Source organism: Oryctolagus cuniculus, chromosome 10 (assembly GCF_051225735.1).
Source record: "Oryctolagus cuniculus isolate XC-2025 breed Fujian yellow rabbit chromosome 10, ASM5122573v1, whole genome shotgun sequence".
In the NCBI taxonomy this organism is placed as follows: domain Eukaryota; kingdom Metazoa; phylum Chordata; class Mammalia; order Lagomorpha; family Leporidae; genus Oryctolagus; species Oryctolagus cuniculus.
In genome coordinates this window covers 73,205,498-73,228,394 of record NC_142876.1, presented here as the reverse complement: position 1 = coordinate 73,228,394, position 22,897 = coordinate 73,205,498, and positions in this window count along the sequence as shown.

Here is a 22,897-nt window from a genome sequence, read left to right as displayed (position 1 = left end):
GTAACCCAATGAAGCAGACACAGCTTACGGGAGTTCTGTAGCTTAGGAGTATGTGAATTCAGCATGTAAAATTTCTGTAACCCTATTAGAGAAGGTACAGATTATGAGAGTTTTGTAGCGTGGCAGTTGGTAAATTCACTCAAACGGAGTTCTGTAACACCAGTGCAGCAGACACAGCTTACGGGCATCCGTAGCTTGAGAGTAGGTAAATGCAGCATATGGAAGGTCTATAACCCAAGTGTAGACGACACAGCCTATGGGAGTCCTGTAGCTTGGAAGTAGGCAAATGCAGCCTATGGGACTTCTGTTATCCTAGTGTAGCAGACACAGCTCATGGGAGTTCTGCCGCCTGGGTGTAGGCAAATGCAGCATTTCGGAATTCTGTAACCCTACTGTAGCAGACACAGCTTTCGGGAGTTCTGTAGCTTGGGAGAAGGTCAATGCACGATATGAGACTTCTGTAACTCTAGTGTATTAGACACAGCATATGGGAGTTCTGTTATCCTAGTGTAGCAGACACAGCTTATGGGAGTTCTGTTATCCTAGCGTAGCAGACACAGCTTATGGGAGTTCTGCCACCTGGGTGTAGGCAAATGCAGCATATGGGAATTCTGTAACCGTAGTGTAGCAGACAGAGTTGACGAGAGGTCTGTAGCTTGGGAGAAGGAAAATGCAGCATGTGTGAGTTCTGTAAGACTAGTTTAGCAGACACAGCGTATAGGAGTTCTGTAGCTTCGGAGTAGGTAAATGTAGTAAATGGGAGTTCTGCAACCGTATTGCAGCAGACACAGCTTACGGGAGTACTATACCTTGGAAGCAGGTAAATGCAGTATATAGCAGTTGTGTAACCCTAGTGTTGCAGACACAACGTACAGGAGTTCTGCACCTTGGGAGTAGGTAAATTCAGTATATGAAGTTCTGTAACCCTAGTGTAGCAGACACAGTTACAGAAGGGCTGTAGCTTGGGAGTTGGTAAATGTAGCATAAGGCATCTCTGTAACACTAGTATAGCAGAAATCAGCTTACAGGAGTTTTGTAGCTTGGGAGTAGGTAAATGTAGTAAATGGGAGTTCTGCAACCGTATTGCTGCAGACAGAGCTTATGGGACTGCTGCACCTTGGAAGCAGGTAAATGCAGTGTAAAGCTGTATATTTCTGTAGCTTCGGAGTTGGTAAGTGCAGCATATGGTAGATCTGTAACCCTAGTGTAGCAGACACAGCTTACAGGAGTTCTGTAGCTTGGGAGTAGGTAAATGTAACGCTAATGTAGCAGAAAACAGCTTACAGGCATTTTGTAGCTTGTGAGTAGGTAAATGTAGTAAATGGGAGTTCTGTAACCGTAGTGTCGCAGACACAGCTTATGGGAGTTCTGTACCTTGGATACAGGTAAAGCAGCATATAGGAGTTCTGTAACGCTAGTTTAGCAGACACAGCTTTCAGGATTTCTGTAGCTTGGGAGTTGGTAAGTGCAGCATATGGTAGATCTGTAACCCTAGTGTTGCAGACACAGCACACAGGAGTTCTGTGGATTCAGGGTAGGTAAATGCAGCATGTAAAATTTCTGTAACCTATTAGAGAAGGTACAGATTATGAGAGTTTTGTAGCGTGGCAGTTGGTAAATTCACTCAAACGGAGTTCTGAAACACCAGTGCAGCAGACACAGCTTACGGGCATCTGTAGCTTGGGAGTAGGTAAATGCAGTATATGGAAGTTCTATAACCCAAGTGTAGACGACACAGCCTACGGGAGTCCTGTAGCTTGGAAGTAGGTAAATGCAGCGTATGGGAGTTCTGTTATCCTAGTGTAGCAGACACAGCTTATGGGAGTTCTGCCGCCTGGGTGTAGGCAAAAGCAGCATATGGGAATTCTATAACTGCAGTGTAGCAGACAGAGTTGACGAGAGGTCTGTAGCTAGGGAGAAGGAAAATGCAGCATGTGTGAGTTCTGTAACACTAGTTTAGCAGACACAGCGTATAGGAGTTCTCTAGCTTCGGAGTAGGTAAATGTAGTAAAGGGAGTTCTGCAACCGTATTGCAGCAGACAGAGCTTACGGCAGTACTGCACCTTGGAAGCAGGTAAACGCGGTATATAGCAGTTGTGTAACCCTAGTGTTGCAGACACAAGTTGCAGAAGTTCTGCACCTTGGGAGTAGGTAAATTCAGTATATGAAGTTCTGTAACCCTAGTGTAGCAGACACAGCTTACGGGAGTTCTGTAGCTTGGGAGTGGGTAAAAGTAGCATATGGCAGCTAACACTATTGTAGCAGAAATCAGCTTAGAGGAATTTTGTAGCTTGTGAGTAGGTAAATGTAGAAAATGGGAGTTCTGTAACCGTATTGCAGCAGACAGAGCTTAGGTTAGTGCTATACCTTGGAAGCATGTAAATGCAGTATATAGGTGTTCGGTAATGCTAGTTTAGCAGATAGAGCTTACGGGATTTCTGAAGCTTGGGAGTAGGTAAGTGCAGCAGATGGTAGATCTGTAACCCAATGAAGCAGACACAGCTTACGGGAGTTCTGTAGCTTAGGAGTATGTGAATTCAGCATGTAAAATTTCTGTAACCCTATTAGAGAAGGTACAGATTATGAGAGTTTTGTAGCGTGGCAGTTGGTAAATTCACTCAAACGGAGTTCTGTAACACCAGTGCAGCAGACACAGCTTACGGGCATCCGTAGCTTGAGAGTAGGTAAATGCAGCATATGGAAGGTCTATAACCCAAGTGTAGACGACACAGCCTATGGGAGTCCTGTAGCTTGGAAGTAGGCAAATGCAGCCTATGGGACTTCTGTTATCCTAGTGTAGCAGACACAGCTCATGGGAGTTCTGCCGCCTGGGTGTAGGCAAATGCAGCATTTCGGAATTCTGTAACCCTACTGTAGCAGACACAGCTTTCGGGAGTTCTGTAGCTTGGGAGAAGGTCAATGCACGATATGAGACTTCTGTAACTCTAGTGTATTAGACAGCTTCCAGGAGGTCTAAAGCTTGGGAGAAGGCAAATGCAATAAATAGGAGTTCTGTAACTCTAGTGTATTAGACACAGCATATGGGAGTTCTGTTATCCTAGTGTAGCAGACACAGCTTATGGGAGTTCTGTTATCCTAGCGTAGCAGACACAGCTTATGGGAGTTCTGCCGCCTGGGTGTAGGCAAATGCAGCATATGGGAATTCTGTAACCGTAGTGTAGCAGACAGAGTTGACGAGAGGTCTGTAGCTTGGGAGAAGGAAAATGCAGCATGTGTGAGTTCTGTAAGACTAGTTTAGCAGACACAGCGTATAGGAGTTCTGTAGCTTCGGAGTAGGTAAATGTAGTAAATGGGAGTTCTGCAACCGTATTGCAGCAGACACAGCTTACGGGAGTACTATACCTTGGAAGCAGGTAAATGCAGTATATAGCAGTTGTGTAACCCTAGTGTTGCAGACACAACGTACAGGAGTTCTGCACCTTGGGAGTAGGTAAATTCAGTATATGAAGTTCTGTAACCCTAGTGTAGCAGACACAGTTACAGAAGGGCTGTAGCTTGGGAGTTGGTAAATGTAGCATAAGGCATCTCTGTAACACTAGTATAGCAGAAATCAGCTTACAGGAGTTTTGTAGCTTGGGAGTAGGTAAATGTAGTAAATGGGAGTTCTGCAACCGTATTGCTGCAGACAGAGCTTATGGGACTGCTGCACCTTGGAAGCAGGTAAATGCAGTGTAAAGCTGTATATTTCTGTAGCTTCGGAGTTGGTAAGTGCAGCATATGGTAGATCTGTAACCCTAGTGTAGCAGACACAGCTTACAGGAGTTCTGTAGCTTGCGAGTAGGTAAATGTAACGCTAATGTAGCAGAAAACAGCTTACAGGCATTTTGTAGCTTGTGAGTAGGTAAATGTAGTAAATGGGAGTTCTGTAACCGTAGTGTCGCAGACACAGCTTATGGGAGTTCTGTACCTTGGATACAGGTAAAGCAGCATATAGGAGTTCTGTAACGCTAGTTTAGCAGACACAGCTTTCAGGATTTCTGTAGCTTGGGAGTTGGTAAGTGCAGCATATGGTAGATCTGTAACCCTAGTGTTGCAGACACAGCACACAGGAGTTCTGTGGATTCAGGGTAGGTAAATGCAGCATGTAAAATTTCTGTAACCTATTAGAGAAGGTACAGATTATGAGAGTTTTGTAGCGTGGCAGTTGGTAAATTCACTCAAACGGAGTTCTGAAACACCAGTGCAGCAGACACAGCTTACGGGCATCTGTAGCTTGGGAGTAGGTAAATGCAGTATATGGAAGTTCTATAACCCAAGTGTAGACGACACAGCCTACGGGAGTCCTGTAGCTTGGAAGTAGGTAAATGCAGCGTATGGGAGTTCTGTTATCCTAGTGTAGCAGACACAGCTTATGGGAGTTCTGCCGCCTGGGTGTAGGCAAAAGCAGCATATGGGAATTCTATAACTGCAGTGTAGCAGACAGAGTTGACGAGAGGTCTGTAGCTAGGGAGAAGGAAAATGCAGCATATGTGAGTTCTGTAAGACTAGTTTAGCAGACACAGCGTATAGGAGTTCTGTAGCTTCGGAGTAGGTAAATGTAGTAAAGGGAGTTCTGCAACCGTATTGCAGCAGACAGAGCTTACGGCAGTACTGCACCTTGGAAGCAGGTAAATGCGGTATATAGCAGTTGTGTAACCCTAGTGTTGCAGACACAAGTTGCAGAAGTTCTGCACCTTGGGAGTAGGTAAATTCAGTATATGAAGTTCTGTAACCCTAGTGTAGCAGACACAGCTTACGGAAGTTCTGTAGCTTGGGAGTGGGTAAAAGTAGCATATGGCAGCTAACACTATTGTAGCAGAAATCAGCTTAGAGGAATTTTGTAGCTTGTGAGTAGGTAAATGTAGAAAATGGGAGTTCTGTAACCGTATTGCAGCAGACAGAGCTTAGGTTAGTGCTATACCTTGGAAGCATGTAAATGCAGTATATAGGTGTTCGGTAATGCTAGTTTAGCAGATAGAGCTTACGGGATTTCTGAAGCTTGGGAGTAGGTAAGTGCAGCAGATGGTAGATCTGTAACCCAATGAAGCAGACACAGCTTACGGGAGTTCTGTAGCTTAGGAGTATGTGAATTCAGCATGTAAAATTTCTGTAACCCTATTAGAGAAGGTACAGATTATGAGAGTTTTGTAGCGTGGCAGTTGGTAAATTCATTCAAACGGAGTTCTGTAACACCAGTGCAGCAGACACAGCTTACGGGCATCCGTAGCTTGAGAGTAGGTAAATGCAGCATATGGAAGGTCTATAACCCAAGTGTAGACGACACAGCCTATGGGAGTCCTGTAGCTTGGAAGTAGGCAAATGCAGCCTATGGGACTTCTGTTATCCTAGTGTAGCAGACACAGCTCATGGGAGTTCTGCCGCCTGGGTGTAGGCAAATGCAGCATTTCGGAATTCTGTAACCCTACTGTAGCAGACACAGCTTTCGGGAGTTCTGTAGCTTGGGAGAAGGTCAATGCACGATATGAGACTTCTGTAACTCTAGTGTATTAGACACAGCATATGGGAGTTCTGTTATCCTAGTGTAGCAGACACAGCTTATGGGAGTTCTGTTATCCTAGCGTAGCAGACACAGCTTATGGGAGTTCTGCCACCTGGGTGTAGGCAAATGCAGCATATGGGAATTCTGTAACCGTAGTGTAGCAGACAGAGTTGACGAGAGGTCTGTAGCTTGGGAGAAGGAAAATGCAGCATGTGTGAGTTCTGTAAGACTAGTTTAGCAGACACAGCGTATAGGAGTTCTGTAGCTTCGGAGTAGGTAAATGTAGTAAATGGGAGTTCTGCAACCGTATTGCAGCAGACACAGCTTACGGGAGTACTATACCTTGGAAGCAGGTAAATGCAGTATATAGCAGTTGTGTAACCCTAGTGTTGCAGACACAACGTACAGGAGTTCTGCACCTTGGGAGTAGGTAAATTCAGTATATGAAGTTCTGTAACCCTAGTGTAGCAGACACAGTTACAGAAGGGCTGTAGCTTGGGAGTTGGTAAATGTAGCATAAGGCATCTCTGTAACACTAGTATAGCAGAAATCAGCTTACAGGAGTTTTGTAGCTTGGGAGTAGGTAAATGTAGTAAATGGGAGTTCTGCAACCGTATTGCTGCAGACAGAGCTTATGGGACTGCTGCACCTTGGAAGCAGGTAAATGCAGTGTAAAGCTGTATATTTCTGTAGCTTCGGAGTTGGTAAGTGCAGCATATGGTAGATCTGTAACCCTAGTGTAGCAGACACAGCTTACAGGAGTTCTGTAGCTTGGGAGTAGGTAAATGTAACGCTAATGTAGCAGAAAACAGCTTACAGGCATTTTGTAGCTTGTGAGTAGGTAAATGTAGTAAATGGGAGTTCTGTAACCGTAGTGTCGCAGACACAGCTTATGGGAGTTCTGTACCTTGGATACAGGTAAAGCAGCATATAGGAGTTCTGTAACGCTAGTTTAGCAGACACAGCTTTCAGGATTTCTGTAGCTTGGGAGTTGGTAAGTGCAGCATATGGTAGATCTGTAACCCTAGTGTTGCAGACACAGCACACAGGAGTTCTGTGGATTCAGGGTAGGTAAATGCAGCATGTAAAATTTCTGTAACCTATTAGAGAAGGTACAGATTATGAGAGTTTTGTAGCGTGGCAGTTGGTAAATTCACTCAAACGGAGTTCTGAAACACCAGTGCAGCAGACACAGCTTACGGGCATCTGTAGCTTGGGAGTAGGTAAATGCAGTATATGGAAGTTCTATAACCCAAGTGTAGACGACACAGCCTACGGGAGTCCTGTAGCTTGGAAGTAGGTAAATGCAGCGTATGGGAGTTCTGTTATCCTAGTGTAGCAGACACAGCTTATGGGAGTTCTGCCGCCTGGGTGTAGGCAAAAGCAGCATATGGGAATTCTATAACTGCAGTGTAGCAGACAGAGTTAACGAGAGGTCTGTAGCTAGGGAGAAGGAAAATGCAGCATGTGTGAGTTCTGTAACACTAGTTTAGCAGACACAGCGTATAGGAGTTCTCTAGCTTCGGAGTAGGTAAATGTAGTAAAGGGAGTTCTGCAACCGTATTGCAGCAGACAGAGCTTACGGCAGTACTGCACCTTGGAAGCAGGTAAACGCGGTATATAGCAGTTGTGTAACCCTAGTGTTGCAGACACAAGTTGCAGAAGTTCTGCACCTTGGGAGTAGGTAAATTCAGTATATGAAGTTCTGTAACCCTAGTGTAGCAGACACAGCTTACGGGAGTTCTGTAGCTTGGGAGTGGGTAAAAGTAGCATATGGCAGCTAACACTATTGTAGCAGAAATCAGCTTAGAGGAATTTTGTAGCTTGTGAGTAGGTAAATGTAGAAAATGGGAGTTCTGTAACCGTATTGCAGCAGACAGAGCTTAGGTTAGTGCTATACCTTGGAAGCATGTAAATGCAGTATATAGGTGTTCGGTAATGCTAGTTTAGCAGATAGAGCTTACGGGATTTCTGAAGCTTGGGAGTAGGTAAGTGCAGCAGATGGTAGATCTGTAACCCAATGAAGCAGACACAGCTTACGGGAGTTCTGTAGCTTAGGAGTATGTGAATTCAGCATGTAAAATTTCTGTAACCCTATTAGAGAAGGTACAGATTATGAGAGTTTTGTAGCGTGGCAGTTGGTAAATTCACTCAAACGGAGTTCTGTAACACCAGTGCAGCAGACACAGCTTACGGGCATCCGTAGCTTGAGAGTAGGTAAATGCAGCATATGGAAGGTCTATAACCCAAGTGTAGACGACACAGCCTATGGGAGTCCTGTAGCTTGGAAGTAGGCAAATGCAGCCTATGGGACTTCTGTTATCCTAGTGTAGCAGACACAGCTCATGGGAGTTCTGCCGCCTGGGTGTAGGCAAATGCAGCATTTCGGAATTCTGTAACCCTACTGTAGCAGACACAGCTTTCGGGAGTTCTGTAGCTTGGGAGAAGGTCAATGCACGATATGAGACTTCTGTAACTCTAGTGTATTAGACAGCTTCCAGGAGGTCTAAAGCTTGGGAGAAGGCAAATGCAATAAATAGGAGTTCTGTAACTCTAGTGTATTAGACACAGCATATGGGAGTTCTGTTATCCTAGTGTAGCAGACACAGCTTATGGGAGTTCTGTTATCCTAGCGTAGCAGACACAGCTTATGGGAGTTCTGCCGCCTGGGTGTAGGCAAATGCAGCATATGGGAATTCTGTAACCGTAGTGTAGCAGACAGAGTTGACGAGAGGTCTGTAGCTTGGGAGAAGGAAAATGCAGCATGTGTGAGTTCTGTAAGACTAGTTTAGCAGACACAGCGTATAGGAGTTCTGTAGCTTCGGAGTAGGTAAATGTAGTAAATGGGAGTTCTGCAACCGTATTGCAGCAGACACAGCTTACGGGAGTACTATACCTTGGAAGCAGGTAAATGCAGTATATAGCAGTTGTGTAACCCTAGTGTTGCAGACACAACGTACAGGAGTTCTGCACCTTGGGAGTAGGTAAATTCAGTATATGAAGTTCTGTAACCCTAGTGTAGCAGACACAGTTACAGAAGGGCTGTAGCTTGGGAGTTGGTAAATGTAGCATAAGGCATCTCTGTAACACTAGTATAGCAGAAATCAGCTTACAGGAGTTTTGTAGCTTGGGAGTAGGTAAATGTAGTAAATGGGAGTTCTGCAACCGTATTGCTGCAGACAGAGCTTATGGGACTGCTGCACCTTGGAAGCAGGTAAATGCAGTGTAAAGCTGTATATTTCTGTAGCTTCGGAGTTGGTAAGTGCAGCATATGGTAGATCTGTAACCCTAGTGTAGCAGACACAGCTTACAGGAGTTCTGTAGCTTGGGAGTAGGTAAATGTAACGCTAATGTAGCAGAAAACAGCTTACAGGCATTTTGTAGCTTGTGAGTAGGTAAATGTAGTAAATGGGAGTTCTGTAACCGTAGTGTCGCAGACACAGCTTATGGGAGTTCTGTACCTTGGATACAGGTAAAGCAGCATATAGGAGTTCTGTAACGCTAGTTTAGCAGACACAGCTTTCAGGATTTCTGTAGCTTGGGAGTTGGTAAGTGCAGCATATGGTAGATCTGTAACCCTAGTGTTGCAGACACAGCACACAGGAGTTCTGTGGATTCAGGGTAGGTAAATGCAGCATGTAAAATTTCTGTAACCTATTAGAGAAGGTACAGATTATGAGAGTTTTGTAGCGTGGCAGTTGGTAAATTCACTCAAACGGAGTTCTGAAACACCAGTGCAGCAGACACAGCTTACGGGCATCTGTAGCTTGGGAGTAGGTAAATGCAGTATATGGAAGTTCTATAACCCAAGTGTAGACGACACAGCCTACGGGAGTCCTGTAGCTTGGAAGTAGGTAAATGCAGCGTATGGGAGTTCTGTTATCCTAGTGTAGCAGACATAGCTTATGGGAGTTCTGCCGCCTGGGTGTAGGCAAAAGCAGCATATGGGAATTCTATAACTGCAGTGTAGCAGACAGAGTTGACGAGAGGTCTGTAGCTAGGGAGAAGGAAAATGCAGCATGTGTGAGTTCTGTAACACTAGTTTAGCAGACACAGCGTATAGGAGTTCTCTAGCTTCGGAGTAGGTAAATGTAGTAAAGGGAGTTCTGCAACCGTATTGCAGCAGACAGAGCTTACGGCAGTACTGCACCTTGGAAGCAGGTAAACGCGGTATATAGCAGTTGTGTAACCCTAGTGTTGCAGACACAAGTTGCAGAAGTTCTGCACCTTGGGAGTAGGTAAATTCAGTATATGAAGTTCTGTAACCCTAGTGTAGCAGACACAGCTTACGGGAGTTCTGTAGCTTGGGAGTGGGTAAAAGTAGCATATGGCAGCTAACACTATTGTAGCAGAAATCAGCTTAGAGGAATTTTGTAGCTTGTGAGTAGGTAAATGTAGAAAATGGGAGTTCTGTAACCGTATTGCAGCAGACAGAGCTTAGGTTAGTGCTATACCTTGGAAGCATGTAAATGCAGTACATAGGTGTTCGGTAATGCTAGTTTAGCAGATAGAGCTTACGGGATTTCTGAAGCTTGGGAGTAGGTAAGTGCAGCAGATGGTAGATCTGTAACCCAATGAAGCAGACACAGCTTACGGGAGTTCTGTAGCTTAGGAGTATGTGAATTCAGCATGTAAAATTTCTGTAACCCTATTAGAGAAGGTACAGATTATGAGAGTTTTGTAGCGTGGCAGTTGGTAAATTCACTCAAACGGAGTTCTGTAACACCAGTGCAGCAGACACAGCTTACGGGCATCCGTAGCTTGAGAGTAGGTAAATGCAGCATATGGAAGGTCTATAACCCAAGTGTAGACGACACAGCCTATGGGAGTCCTGTAGCTTGGAAGTAGGCAAATGCAGCCTATGGGACTTCTGTTATCCTAGTGTAGCAGACACAGCTCATGGGAGTTCTGCCGCCTGGGTGTAGGCAAATGCAGCATTTCGGAATTCTGTAACCATACTGTAGCAGACACAGCTTTCGGGAGTTCTGTAGTTTGGGAGAAGGTCAATGCACGATATGAGACTTCTGTAACTCTAGTGTATTAGACAGCTTCCAGGAGGTCTGAAGCTTGAGAGAAGGCAAATGCAATAAATAGGAGTTCTGTAACTCTAGTGTATTAGACACAGCATATGGGAGTTCTGTTATCCTAGTGTAGCAGACACAGCTTATGGGAGTTCTGTTATCCTAGCGTAGCAGACACAGCTTATGGGAGTTCTGCCGCCTGGGTGTAGGCAAATGCAGCATATGGGAATTCTGTAACCGTAGTGTAGCAGACAGAGTTGACGAGAGGTCTGTAGCTTGGGAGAAGGAAAATGCAGCATGTGTGAGTTCTGTAAGACTAGTTTAGCAGACACAGCGTATAGGAGTTCTGTAGCTTTGGAGTAGGTAAATGTAGTAAATGGGACTTCTGCAACCATATTGCAGCAGACACAGCTTACGGGAGTACTATACCTTGGAAGCAGGTAAATGCAGTATATAGCAGTTGTGTAACCCTAGTGTTGCAGACACAACGTACAGGAGTTCTGCACCTTGGGAGTAGGTAAATTCAGTATATGAAGTTCTGTAACCCTAGTGTAGCAGACACAGTTACAGAAGGGCTGTAGCTTGGGAGTTGGTAAATGCAGTATATGGAAGTTCTATAACCCAAGTGTAGACGACACAGCCTACGGGAGTCCTGTAGCTTGGAAGTAGGTAAATGCAGCGTATGGGAGTTCTGTTATCCTAGTGTAGCAGACACAGCTTATGGGAGTTCTGCCGCCTGGGTGTAGGCAAAAGCAGCATATGGGAATTCTATAACTGCAGTGTAGCAGACAGAGTTGATGAGAGGTCTGTAGCTAGGGAGAAGGAAAATGCAGCATGTGTGAGTTCTGTAACACTAGTTTAGCAGACACAGCGTATAGGAGTTCTGTAGCTTCGGAGTAGGTAAATGTAGTAAATGGGAGTTCTGCAACCGTATTGCAGCAGACACAGCTTACGGCAGTACTGCACCTTGGAAGCAGGTAAACGCGGTATATAGCAGTTGTGTAACCCTAGTGTTGCAGACACAAGTTGCAGAAGTTCTGCACCTTGGAAGTAGGTAAATTCAGTATATGAAGTTCTGTAACCCTAGTGTAGCAGACACAGCTTACGGGAGTTCTGTAGCTTGGGAGTGGGTAAAAGTAGCATATGGCAGCTAACACTATTGTAGCAGAAATCAGCTTAGAGGAATTTTGTAGCTTGTGAGTAGGTAAATGTAGAAAATGGGAGTTCTGTAACCGTATTGCAGCAGACAGAGCTTAGGTTAGTGCTATACCTTGGAAGCATGTAAATGCAGTATATAGGTGTTCGGTAATGCTAGTTTAGCAGATAGAGCTTACGGGATTTCTGAAGCTTGGGAGTAGGTAAGTGCAGCAGATGGTAGATCTGTAACCCAATGAAGCAGACACAGCTTACGGGAGTTCTGTAGCTTAGGAGTATGTGAATTCAGCATGTAAAATTTCTGTAACCCTATTAGAGAAGGTACAGATTATGAGAGTTTGTAGCGTGGCAGTTGGTAAATTCACTCAAGCGGAGTTGTGTAACACCAGTGCAGCAGACACAGCTTACGGGCATCCGTAGCTTGAGAGTAGGTAAATGCAGCATATGGAAGGTCTATAACCCAAGTGTAGACGACACAGCCTATGGGAGTCCTGCACCTTGGAAGTAGACAAATGCAGCCTATGGGACTTCTGTTATCCTAGTGTAGCAGACACAGCTCATGGGAGTTCTGCCGCCTGGGTGTAGGCAAATGCAGCATTTCGGAATTCTGTAACCCTACTGTAGCAGACACAACGTACAGGAGTTCTGCACCTTGGGAGTAGGTAAATTCAGTATATGAAGTTCTGTAACCCTAGTGTAGCAGACACAGTTACAGAAGGGCTGTAGCTTGGGAGTTGGTAAATGTAGCATAAGGCATCTCTGTAACACTAGTATAGCAGAAATCAGCTTACAGGAGTTTTGTAGCTTGGGAGTAGGTAAATGTAGTAAATGGGAGTTCTGCAACCGTATTGCTGCAGACAGAGCTTATGGGACTGCTGCACCTTGGAAGCAGGTAAATGCAGTGTAAAGCTGTATATTTCTGTAGCTTCGGAGTTGGTAAGTGCAGCATATGGTAGATCTGTAACCCTAGTGTAGCAGACACAGCTTACAGGAGTTCTGTAGCTTGCGAGTAGGTAAATGTAACGCTAATGTAGCAGAAAACAGCTTACAGGCATTTTGTAGCTTGTGAGTAGGTAAATGTAGTAAATGGGAGTTCTGTAACCGTAGTGTCGCAGACACAGCTTATGGGAGTTCTGTACCTTGGATACAGGTAAAGCAGCATATAGGAGTTCTGTAACGCTAGTTTAGCAGACACAGCTTTCAGGATTTCTGTAGCTTGGGAGTTGGTAAGTGCAGCATATGGTAGATCTGTAACCCTAGTGTTGCAGACACAGCACACAGGAGTTCTGTGGATTCAGGGTAGGTAAATGCAGCATGTAAAATTTCTGTAACCTATTAGAGAAGGTACAGATTATGAGAGTTTTGTAGCGTGGCAGTTGGTAAATTCACTCAAACGGAGTTCTGAAACACCAGTGCAGCAGACACAGCTTACGGGCATCTGTAGCTTGGGAGTAGGTAAATGCAGTATATGGAAGTTCTATAACCCAAGTGTAGACGACACAGCCTACGGGAGTCCTGTAGCTTGGAAGTAGGTAAATGCAGCGTATGGGAGTTCTGTTATCCTAGTGTAGCAGACACAGCTTATGGGAGTTCTGCCGCCTGGGTGTAGGCAAAAGCAGCATATGGGAATTCTATAACTGCAGTGTAGCAGACAGAGTTGACGAGAGGTCTGTAGCTAGGGAGAAGGAAAATGCAGCATGTGTGAGTTCTGTAACACTAGTTTAGCAGACACAGCGTATAGGAGTTCTCTAGCTTCGGAGTAGGTAAATGTAGTAAAGGGAGTTCTGCAACCGTATTGCAGCAGACAGAGCTTACGGCAGTACTGCACCTTGGAAGCAGGTAAACGCGGTATATAGCAGTTGTGTAACCCTAGTGTTGCAGACACAAGTTGCAGAAGTTCTGCACCTTGGGAGTAGGTAAATTCAGTATATGAAGTTCTGTAACCCTAGTGTAGCAGACACAGCTTACGGGAGTTCTGTAGCTTGGGAGTGGGTAAAAGTAGCATATGGCAGCTAACACTATTGTAGCAGAAATCAGCTTAGAGGAATTTTGTAGCTTGTGAGTAGGTAAATGTAGAAAATGGGAGTTCTGTAACCGTATTGCAGCAGACAGAGCTTAGGTTAGTGCTATACCTTGGAAGCATGTAAATGCAGTACATAGGTGTTCGGTAATGCTAGTTTAGCAGATAGAGCTTACGGGATTTCTGAAGCTTGGGAGTAGGTAAGTGCAGCAGATGGTAGATCTGTAACCCAATGAAGCAGACACAGCTTACGGGAGTTCTGTAGCTTAGGAGTATGTGAATTCAGCATGTAAAATTTCTGTAACCCTATTAGAGAAGGTACAGATTATGAGAGTTTTGTAGCGTGGCAGTTGGTAAATTCACTCAAACGGAGTTCTGTAACACCAGTGCAGCAGACACAGCTTACGGGCATCCGTAGCTTGAGAGTAGGTAAATGCAGTATATGGAAGGTCTATAACCCAAGTGTAGACGACACAGCCTATGGGAGTCCTGTAGCTTGGAAGTAGGCAAATGCAGCCTATGGGACTTCTGTTATCCTAGTGTAGCAGACACAGCTCATGGGAGTTCTGCCGCCTGGGTGTAGGCAAATGCAGCATTTCGGAATTCTGTAACCCTACTGTAGCAGACACAGCTTTCGGGAGTTCTGTAGCTTGGGAGAAGGTCAATGCACGATATGAGACTTCTGTAACTCTAGTGTATTAGACAGCTTCCAGGAGGTCCAAAGCTTGGGAGAAGGCAAATGCAATAAATAGGAGTTCTGTAACTCTAGTGTATTAGACACAGCATATGGGAGTTCTGTTATCCTAGTGTAGCAGACACAGCTTATGGGAGTTCTGTTATCCTAGCGTAGCAGACACAGCTTATGGGAGTTCTGCCGCCTGGGTGTAGGCAAATGCAGCATATGGGAATTCTGTAACCGTAGTGTAGCAGACAGAGTTGACGAGAGGTCTGTAGCTTGGGAGAAGGAAAATGCAGCATGTGTGAGTTCTGTAAGACTAGTTTAGCAGACACAGCGTATAGGAGTTCTGTAGCTTTGGAGTAGGTAAATGTAGTAAATGGGAGTTCTGCAACCATATTGCAGCAGACACAGCTTACGGGAGTACTATACCTTGGAAGCAGGTAAATGCAGTATATAGCAGTTGTGTAACCCTAGTGTTGCAGACACAACGTACAGGAGTTCTGCACCTTGGGAGTAGGTAAATTCAGTATATGAAGTTCTGTAACCCTAGTGTAGCAGACACAGTTACAGAAGGGCTGTAGCTTGGGAGTTGGTAAATGCAGTATATGGAAGTTCTATAACCCAAGTGTAGACGACACAGCCTACGGGAGTCCTGTAGCTTGGAAGTAGGTAAATGCAGCGTATGGGAGTTCTGTTATCCTAGTGTAGCAGACACAGCTTATGGGAGTTCTGCCGCCTGGGTGTAGGCAAAAGCAGCATATGGGAATTCTATAACTGCAGTGTAGCAGACAGAGTTGATGAGAGGTCTGTAGCTAGGGAGAAGGAAAATGCAGCATGTGTGAGTTCTGTAACACTAGTTTAGCAGACACAGCGTATAGGAGTTCTGTAGCTTCGGAGTAGGTAAATGTAGTAAATGGGAGTTCTGCAACCGTATTGCAGCAGACACAGCTTACGGCAGTACTGCACCTTGGAAGCAGGTAAACGCGGTATATAGCAGTTGTGTAACCCTAGTGTTGCAGACACAAGTTGCAGAAGTTCTGCACCTTGGGAGTAGGTAAATTCAGTATATGAAGTTCTGTAACCCTAGTGTAGCAGACACAGCTTACGGGAGTTCTGTAGCTTGGGAGTGGGTAAAAGTAGCATATGGCAGCTAACACTATTGTAGCAGAAATCAGCTTAGAGGAATTTTGTAGCTTGTGAGTAGGTAAATGTAGAAAATGGGAGTTCTGTAACCGTATTGCAGCAGACAGAGCTTAGGTTAGTGCTATACCTTGGAAGCATGTAAATGCAGTATATAGGTGTTCGGTAATGCTGGTTTAGCAGATAGAGCTTACTGGATTTCTGAAGCAGATGGTAGATGCTGTAACCCAATGAAGCAGACACAGCTTACGGGAGTTCTGTAGCTTAGGAGTATGTGAATTCAGCATGTAAAATTTCTGTAACCCTATTAGAGAAGGTACAGATTATGAGAGTTTTGTAGCGTGGCAGTTGGTAAATTCACTCAAACGGAGTTCTGTAACACCAGTGCAGCAGACACAGCTTACGGGCATCCGTAGCTTGAGAGTAGGTAAATGCAGCATATGGAAGGTCTATAACCCAAGTGTAGACGACACAGCCTATGGGAGTCCTGTAGCTTGGAAGTAGGCAAATGCAGCCTATGGGACTTCTGTTATCCTAGTGTAGCAGACACAGCTCATGGGAGTTCTGCCGCCTGGGTGTAGGCAAATGCAGCATTTCGGAATTCTGTAACCCTACTGTAGCAGACACAGCTTTCGGGAGTTCTGTAGCTTGGGAGAAGGTCAATGCACGATATGAGACTTCTGTAACTCTAGTGTATTAGACAGCTTCCAGGAGGTCTAAAGCTTGGGAGAAGGCAAATGCAATAAATAGGAGTTCTGTAACTCTAGTGTATTAGACACAGCATATGGGAGTTCTGTTATCCTAGTGTAGCAGACACAGCTTATGGGAGTTCTGTTATCCTAGCGTAGCAGACACAGCTTATGGGAGTTCTGCCGCCTGGGTGTAGGCAAATGCAGCATATGGGAATTCTGTAACCGTAGTGTAGCAGACAGAGTTGACGAGAGGTCTGTAGCTTGGGAGAAGGAAAATGCAGCATGTGTGAGTTCTGTAAGACTAGTTTAGCAGACACAGCGTATAGGAGTTCTGTAGCTTCGGAGTAGGTAAATGTAGTAAATGGGAGTTCTGCAACCGTATTGCAGCAGACACAGCTTACGGGAGTACTATACCTTGGAAGCAGGTAAATGCAGTATATAGCAGTTGTGTAACCCTAGTGTTGCAGACACAACGTACAGGAGTTCTGCACCTTGGGAGTAGGTAAATTCAGTATATGAAGTTCTGTAACCCTAGTGTAGCAGACACAGTTACAGAAGGGCTGTAGCTTGGGAGTTGGTAAATGTAGCATAAGGCATCTCTGTAACACTAGTATAGCAGAAATCAGCTTACAGGAGTTTTGTAGCTTGGGAGTAGGTAAATGTAGTAAATGGGAGTTCTGCAACCGTATTGCTGCAGACAGAGCTTATGGGACTGCTGCACCTTGGAAGCAGGTAAATGCAGTGTAAAGCTGTATATTTCTGTAGCTTCGGAGTTGGTAAGTGCAGCATATGGTAGATCTGTAACCCTAGTGTAGCAGACACAGCTTACAGGAGTTCTGTAGCTTGCGAGTAGGTAAATGTAACGCTAATGTAGCAGAAAACAGCTTACAGGCATTTTGTAGCTTGTGAGTAGGTAAATGTAGTAAATGGGAGTTCTGTAACCGTAGTGTCGCAGACACAGCTTATGGGAGTTCTGTACCTTGGATACAGGTAAAGCAGCATATAGGAGTTCTGTAACGCTAGTTTAGCAGACACAGCTTTCAGGATTTCTGTAGCTTGGGAGTTGGTAAGTGCAGCATATGGTAGATCTGTAACCCTAGTGTTGCAGACACAGCACACAGGAGTTCTGTGGATTCAGGGTAGGTAAATGCAGCATGTAAAATTTCTGTAACCTATTAGAGAAGGTACAGATTATGAGAGTTTTGTAGCGTGGCAGTTGGTAAATTCACTCAAACGGAGTTCTGAAACACCAGTGCAGCAGACACAGCTTACGGGCATCTGTAGCTTGGGAGTAGGTAAATGCAGTATATGGAAGTTCTATAACCCAAGTGTAGACGACACAGCCTACGGGAGTCCTGTAGCTTGGAAGTAGGTAAATGCAGCGTATGGGAGTTCTGTTATCCTAGTGTAGCAGACACAGCTTATGGGAGTTCTGCCGCCTGGGTGTAGGCAAAAGCAGCATATGGGAATTCTATAACTGCAGTGTAGCAGACAGAGTTGACGAGAGGTCTGTAGCTAGGGAGAAGGAAAATGCAGCATGTGTGAGTTCTGTAACACTAGTTTAGCAGACACAGCGTATAGGAGTTCTCTAGCTTCGGAGTAGGTAAATGTAGTAAAGGGAGTTCTGCAACCGTATTGCAGCAGACAGAGCTTACGGCAGTACTGCACCTTGGAAGCAGGTAAACGCGGTATATAGCAGTTGTGTAACCCTAGTGTTGCAGACACAAGTTGCAGAAGTTCTGCACCTTGGGAGTAGGTAAATTCAGTATATGAAGTTCTGTAACCCTAGTGTAGCAGACACAGCTTACGGGAGTTCTGTAGCTTGGGAGTGGGTAAAAGTAGCATATGGCAGCTAACACTATTGTAGCAGAAATCAGCTTAGAGGAATTTTGTAGCTTGTGAGTAGGTAAATGTAGAAAATGGGAGTTCTGTAACCGTATTGCAGCAGACAGAGCTTAGGTTAGTGCTATACCTTGGAAGCATGTAAATGCAGTATATAGGTGTTCGGTAATGCTAGTTTAGCAGATAGAGCTTACGGGATTTCTGAAGCTTGGGAGTAGGTAAGTGCAGCAGATGGTAGATCTGTAACCCAATGAAGCAGACACAGCTTACGGGAGTTCTGTAGCTTAGGAGTATGTGAATTCAGCATGTAAAATTTCTGTAACCCTATTAGAGAAGGTACAGATTATGAGAGTTTTGTAGCGTGGCAGTTGGTAAATTCACTCAAACGGAGTTCTGTAACACCAGTGCAGCAGACACAGCTTACGGGCATCCGTAGCTTGAGAGTAGGTAAATGCAGCATATGGAAGGTCTATAACCCAAGTGTAGACGACACAGCCTATGGGAGTCCTGTAGCTTGGAAGTAGGCAAATGCAGCCTATGGGACTTCTGTTATCCTAGTGTAGCAGACACAGCTCATGGGAGTTCTGCCGCCTGGGTGTAGGCAAATGCAGCATTTCGGAATTCTGTAACCCTACTGTAGCAGACACAGCTTTCGGGAGTTCTGTAGCTTGGGAGAAGGTCAATGCACGATATGAGACTTCTGTAACTCTAGTGTATTAGACAGCTTCCAGGAGGTCTAAAGCTTGGGAGAAGGCAAATGCAATAAATAGGAGTTCTGTAACTCTAGTGTATTAGACACAGCATATGGGAGTTCTGTTATCCTAGTGTAGCAGACACAGCTTATGGGAGTTCTGTTATCCTAGCGTAGCAGACACAGCTTATGGGAGTTCTGCCGCCTGGGTGTAGGCAAATGCAGCATATGGGAATTCTGTAACCGTAGTGTAGCAGACAGAGTTGACGAGAGGTCTGTAGCTTGGGAGAAGGAAAATGCAGCATGTGTGAGTTCTGTAAGACTAGTTTAGCAGACACAGCGTATAGGAGTTCTGTAGCTTCGGAGTAGGTAAATGTAGTAAATGGGAGTTCTGCAACCGTATTGCAGCAGACACAGCTTACGGGAGTACTATACCTTGGAAGCAGGTAAATGCAGTATATAGCAGTTGTGTAACCCTAGTGTTGCAGACACAACGTACAGGAGTTCTGCACCTTGGGAGTAGGTAAATTCAGTATATGAAGTTCTGTAACCCTAGTGTAGCAGACACAGTTACAGAAGGGCTGTAGCTTGGGAGTTGGTAAATGTAGCATAAGGCATCTCTGTAACACTAGTATAGCAGAAATCAGCTTACAGGAGTTTTGTAGCTTGGGAGTAGGTAAATGTAGTAAATGGGAGTTCTGCAACCGTATTGCTGCAGACAGAGCTTATGGGACTGCTGCACCTTGGAAGCAGGTAAATGCAGTGTAAAGCTGTATATTTCTGTAGCTTGGGAGTTGGTAAGTGCAGCATATGGTAGATCTGTAACCCTAGTGTAGCAGACACAGCTTACAGGAGTTCTGTAGCTTGCGAGTAGGTAAATGTAACGCTAATGTAGCAGAAAACAGCTTACAGGCATTTTGTAGCTTGTGAGTAGGTAAATGTAGTAAATGGGAGTTCTGTAACCGTAGTGTCGCAGACACAGCTTATGGGAGTTCTGTACCTTGGATACAGGTAAAGCAGCATATAGGAGTTCTGTAACGCTAGTTTAGCAGACACAGCTTTCAGGATTTCTGTAGCTTGGGAGTTGGTAAGTGCAGCATATGGTAGATCTGTAACCCTAGTGTTGCAGACACAGCATACAGGAGTTCTGTGGATTCAGGGTAGGTAAATGCAGCATGTAAAATTTCTGTAACCTATTAGAGAAGGTACAGATTATGAGAGTTTTGTAGCGTGGCAGTTGGTAAATTCACTCAAACGGAGTTCTGAAACACCAGTGCAGCAGACACAGCTTACGGGCATCTGTAGCTTGGGAGTAGGTAAATGCAGTATATGGAAGTTCTATAACCCAAGTGTAGACGACACAGCCTACGGGAGTCCTGTAGCTTGGAAGTAGGTAAATGCAGCGTATGGGAGTTCTGTTATCCTAGTGTAGCAGACACAGCTTATGGGAGTTCTGCCGCCTTGGTGTAGGCAAAAGCAGCATATGGGAATTCTATAACTGCAGTGTAGCAGACAGAGTTGACGAGAGGTCTGTAGCTAGGGAGAAGGAAAATGCAGCATATGTGAGTTCTGTAAGACTAGTTTAGCAGACACAGCGTATAGGAGTTCTGTAGCTTCGGAGTAGGTAAATGTAGTAAAGGGAGTTCTGCAACCGTATTGCAGCAGACAGAGCTTACGGCAGTACTGCACCTTGGAAGCAGGTAAATGCGGTATATAGCAGTTGTGTAACCCTAGTGTTGCAGACACAAGTTGCAGAAGTTCTGCACCTTGGGAGTAGGTAAATTCAGTATATGAAGTTCTGTAACCCTAGTGTAGCAGACACAGCTTACGGAAGTTCTGTAGCTTGGGAGTGGGTAAAAGTAGCATATGGCAGCTAACACTATTGTAGCAGAAATCAGCTTAGAGGAATTTTGTAGCTTGTGAGTAGGTAAATGTAGAAAATGGGAGTTCTGTAACCGTATTGCAGCAGACAGAGCTTAGGTTAGTGCTATACCTTGGAAGCATGTAAATGCAGTATATAGGTGTTCGGTAATGCTAGTTTAGCAGATAGAGCTTACGGGATTTCTGAAGCTTGGGAGTAGGTAAGTGCAGCAGATGGTAGATCTGTAACCCAATGAAGCAGACACAGCTTACGGGAGTTCTGTAGCTTAGGAGTATGTGAATTCAGCATGTAAAATTTCTGTAACCCTATTAGAGAAGGTACAGATTATGAGAGTTTTGTAGCGTGGCAGTTGGTAAATTCACTCAAACGGAGTTCTGTAACACCAGTGCAGCAGACACAGCTTACGGGCATCCGTAGCTTGAGAGTAGGTAAATGCAGCATATGGAAGGTCTATAACCCAAGTGTAGACGACACAGCCTATGGGAGTCCTGTAGCTTGGAAGTAGGCAAATGCAGCCTATGGGACTTCTGTTATCCTAGTGTAGCAGACACAGCTCATGGGAGTTCTGCCGCCTGGGTGTAGGCAAATGCAGCATTTCGGAATTCTGTAACCCTACTGTAGCAGACACAGCTTTCGGGAGTTCTGTAGCTTGGGAGAAGGTCAATGCACGATATGAGACTTCTGTAACTCTAGTGTATTAGACACAGCATATGGGAGTTCTGTTATCCTAGTGTAGCAGACACAGCTTATGGGAGTTCTGTTATCCTAGCGTAGCAGACACAGCTTATGGGAGTTCTGCCACCTGGGTGTAGGCAAATGCAGCATATGGGAATTCTGTAACCGTAGTGTAGCAGACAGAGTTGACGAGAGGTCTGTAGCTTGGGAGAAGGAAAATGCAGCATGTGTGAGTTCTGTAAGACTAGTTTAGCAGACACAGCGTATAGGAGTTCTGTAGCTTCGGAGTAGGTAAATGTAGTAAATGGGAGTTCTGCAACCGTATTGCAGCAGACACAGCTTACGGGAGTACTATACCTTGGAAGCAGGTAAATGCAGTATATAGCAGTTGTGTAACCCTAGTGTTGCAGACACAACGTACAGGAGTTCTGCACCTTGGGAGTAGGTAAATTCAGTATATGAAGTTCTGTAACCCTAGTGTAGCAGACACAGTTACAGAAGGGCTGTAGCTTGGGAGTTGGTAAATGTAGCATAAGGCATCTCTGTAACACTAGTATAGCAGAAATCAGCTTACAGGAGTTTTGTAGCTTGGGAGTAGGTAAATGTAGTAAATGGGAGTTCTGCAACCGTATTGCTGCAGACAGAGCTTATGGGACTGCTGCACCTTGGAAGCAGGTAAATGCAGTGTAAAGCTGTATATTTCTGTAGCTTCGGAGTTGGTAAGTGCAGCATATGGTAGATCTGTAACCCTAGTGTAGCAGACACAGCTTACAGGAGTTCTGTAGCTTGGGAGTAGGTAAATGTAACGCTAATGTAGCAGAAAACAGCTTACAGGCATTTTGTAGCTTGTGAGTAGGTAAATGTAGTAAATGGGAGTTCTGTAACCGTAGTGTCGCAGACACAGCTTATGGGAGTTCTGTACCTTGGATACAGGTAAAGCAGCATATAGGAGTTCTGTAACGCTAGTTTAGCAGACACAGCTTTCAGGATTTCTGTAGCTTGGGAGTTGGTAAGTGCAGCATATGGTAGATCTGTAACCCTAGTGTTGCAGACACAGCACACAGGAGTTCTGTGGATTCAGGGTAGGTAAATGCAGCATGTAAAATTTCTGTAACCTATTAGAGAAGGTACAGATTATGAGAGTTTTGTAGCGTGGCAGTTGGTAAATTCACTCAAACGGAGTTCTGAAACACCAGTGCAGCAGACACAGCTTACGGGCATCTGTAGCTTGGGAGTAGGTAAATGCAGTATATGGAAGTTCTATAACCCAAGTGTAGACGACACAGCCTACGGGAGTCCTGTAGCTTGGAAGTAGGTAAATGCAGCGTATGGGAGTTCTGTTATCCTAGTGTAGCAGACACAGCTTATGGGAGTTCTGCCGCCTGGGTGTAGGCAAAAGCAGCATATGGGAATTCTATAACTGCAGTGTAGCAGACAGAGTTGACGAGAGGTCTGTAGCTAGGGAGAAGGAAAATGCAGCATGTGTGAGTTCTGTAACACTAGTTTAGCAGACACAGCGTATAGGAGTTCTCTAGCTTCGGAGTAGGTAAATGTAGTAAAGGGAGTTCTGCAACCGTATTGCAGCAGACAGAGCTTACGG